This window comes from Dermacentor albipictus, unplaced genomic scaffold (assembly GCF_038994185.2).
Source record: "Dermacentor albipictus isolate Rhodes 1998 colony unplaced genomic scaffold, USDA_Dalb.pri_finalv2 scaffold_84, whole genome shotgun sequence".
Lineage (NCBI taxonomy): Eukaryota > Metazoa > Arthropoda > Arachnida > Ixodida > Ixodidae > Dermacentor > Dermacentor albipictus.
In genome coordinates this window covers 119,450-122,500 of record NW_027225638.1, presented here as the reverse complement: position 1 = coordinate 122,500, position 3,051 = coordinate 119,450, and the positions used below count along the sequence as shown (strand labels likewise).

Genomic DNA, 3,051 nt, shown 5'->3' with positions numbered 1-3,051 from the left:
TTGTCATTCAAACCTCAAGAGCGCGTGGAGAAAGTGTTCCGGTTTACATTCGGCAAATCGAAATGAACGGCTAAAATTAACCTATCGTCTGGTTTCATGCGGGAGATCACGTGCGCACGCAAATTTCTTCGTACGGGAATTTTATGAAGTGAAGGCGGCTACAGATCATTTCCTTTGTCTAGTTCATGTTCGTAGGCGCAAATTGCAAACGTAATACTTGGAGGAACGTTTCCACTAATCTACAGGGGCTCTCTCATTTCTCCGATTGCTCGCAAACACATTGCATTGCTAGTCGTGACGTTTCACAGTGACGTTTCACCATGCCCGTCGAAGTTGATTACCAGTACCGCGCCAGCGTCGACCGGCCGGCGAAGCGACGAACTCAGCAGCGCATGCGCGAGGCCCTACAACACCCCAACCGAGCTACCCTGCTTATCGGAGAGAGCGAGTGCGCGTGAACGCGGGCTCGTCTGACGATCTGGATTAAAGAAAAAAAAAAAAGTGTGTCCGAGATATTGACAAAGACAAGTGGTCGCTGTCGCTCTGAGTCTTAGCGCGTTATAGAAAACGTGGGATGGCGGTGCTTCCTCGAGGGTCTAAAAGTACAATCTTCGAACTAGCGCTCCCGGCGGAACGTGGAGCTAGCATCCTTCTTCTTGGAACGGTTTGCAATGGACTGCTTGAATGTGCCGACCACGCGTCACGGGTCGCGTATAGAGCCAACGTTTGGCAAGAACGCGTCTAGCACAACCGATCGCGGTTGCGATAACCCATCGTTGGTAGCGAAAAAAAGAAAGAAAGAAAAAAAAAACACCTACCCGCAGCTTGTTAGCAGTAACCGTAAATGTGGTTCTAAATATAGGTTCGCTGGTCACTGAAACTTTCTCATAACGCACACCACTGTAGTCCAAAAAGAACAAAGCACGCACAATGGATATGATACAGCCGTCACCGCATGATTTCGCGTTTTCCTTATTGCATTACTTTCGTGGGCATGCGCGCTAGGGCCACGCAGGCCAGGAGGCAAGGGGAAAAATAAATAAGAAATGATACGCGATCCTCAGCATTGACTTGGCTGATGTGGCACTCGCATTTATGTTCTTTACCTTAGGCGAGCGCAACGCGCCAACTGAACTCCAATTTCCCATAACGGAAATTCGTATTTGGCCATTTGGTTGTATTTTTGGCTGATGTTCGCGTTTTTCGCCCGAGCATGCGCTTCACTGCGCCGCTCGTTGCCCCTTCAATGCGGCTTCACTGCCCTGCAGGCGTGTTCTGCGTCAAGCCGAACCACCAGGCAAAAAGCCTGGGCGCCGCCATCTTGTTGAGAGCGGCGCCGGGGACACAATCGCGCCTAGCTCATTGAGTTTTCCCCCAAAACTGAACGAAATAGCCTTATTTAAATGAGAAAGATGCCGCGAGTGCCGCAACGAAGGACCTTAAGGATTACCGAAGGGTAACTGAGGGCGACGCGACGAGCTTTGGAAAGAAGAATGATGGGTGTAGCGCTACGGGGGATAAGAATAGAGCAGATTCGGGGGGTGAGCGAACAAACGCGAGCTAATGACACCTTAGTTTAAACCAAGAAAAAGAAATGGGCGTGCGCAGGGCATGCAATGTGGGGGGAAGATCATCAATTAAGGGTTACCGACTGAATTCCAAGAGAAGGGAAGCGTAGCACGGGGTGGCGGAAATTTAGGAGGGCAGATTAGATTAGGAAGGGCGCAGGCACTAGACGGCGACCGTGACCGGGCTTACACGTGACCGGGGTGCTTGGAGAATAATGGGAGAGGTCTTTGCCCTGCAGTGGTCGTAGCCAGCAGGATGATGATGACGAAAAGGTAGCAACAGGTATTCATAACATACAGGTTGGAAAGCTGAGGCACCTCTGAACCCTTGAATATATTTCGCCACACTTGGCCATACGACAAGTTTGTTTTCGAGGCGCTCGGTCCCACTGCAGCGAAAATGTTGCCGGAAATCGGGCACTCCATTTTTGTTTCATAGGGAACCTTTCTTCCACTAGGGCAGCGGATTTTCGCAGGGCGAGCTTGCTGTCGTTTACGGATCAAAGCGATAGTGAACTCCAAAATGCAGTGTTGGCTTTGAGTGGGACTTACATTGATTGCAAAACCCACGGCTAATCACCCTTCCCCCCCCCCCCCCCCCCAAGTGGCTCATTACAGCAGACAATCGTTCAGAAACACCGGCATCGTTGCGTATAGTATGGGAATGGTGCGTGTCACGTGAGTGCTCGCTTCGAGCTTGTGTTCTTCATTTTGATTGAATGAAGTCTCACCTAAGTGAGCGGGGGCCGATCCCGGAGGTAGTGCAATACCGGGCCGACCTGCGGCGGAGGTGAAGCAGGCTTCAAGCACTCCGCCAACTTCCAAAAATAGGTTTAATATCGTGGGTCCATATAGAACCCGTATCAGATATTAAGCTGATAAGAACAGATACTACACTTTGATCTTAGCCAAAAGGCCGAGAAGCGATGTCTTTCACTTCACTCCATTGTACCACTGCCTTGTGGGTGCCCTGGCGACATTGGTAACCTCAGCAACAGCGTGGGCAATCTTATAAAACCCAGCCCGTCTAGAGACTCTATGCTCTCTATCTCGCGAATCAACTCGCGACGCCTCAGTCTTTCACTGTTAACGAAACGCCGTCGCGTAGAAACGAGACCCGAGCGCAAGCTTGTTCGCAAGGCAAAACCAACGAAGGCAACCTCGTAGAAAACGGAACAGGCGAGCGGAAAACACGCGCAAGGGGAATGCTTACTTCCGTCTGAATGCGACCGCTCAAGGCGGCTTTCTTTGAGGCCTTCGTTTCAAGCCCGTGCGCAAGTGTAATACACTACGCGCATTTCCCTCATTTCCTTTTATTTACCGCAAGGCCCACTGAAAGTTTTCATACGGCACAGGCCGGGACGGATTGCAACGTGTCGATTCGACCGCTAGAATTAGGTAGCGCGCCTCATGTACGAATGAAAGAGAATGAAAAAAAAAAAATAAATAAATATAGAAAAGGCTGCGCACTCCTTCCAACCGG

At 50.5% G+C, this 3,051-nt stretch overlaps 1 non-coding gene across 1 annotated transcript; it reads right to left on the bottom strand.

The window, feature by feature from the left end:
* Window positions 1-2,304: 2,304 nt before the first annotated feature.
* Window positions 2,305-2,496, bottom strand: LOC139053270 (U2 spliceosomal RNA). The gene has a single exon (XR_011510368.1). It is a non-coding gene; the product is annotated as a U2 spliceosomal RNA (small nuclear RNA).
* Window positions 2,497-3,051: the final 555 nt, after the last annotated feature.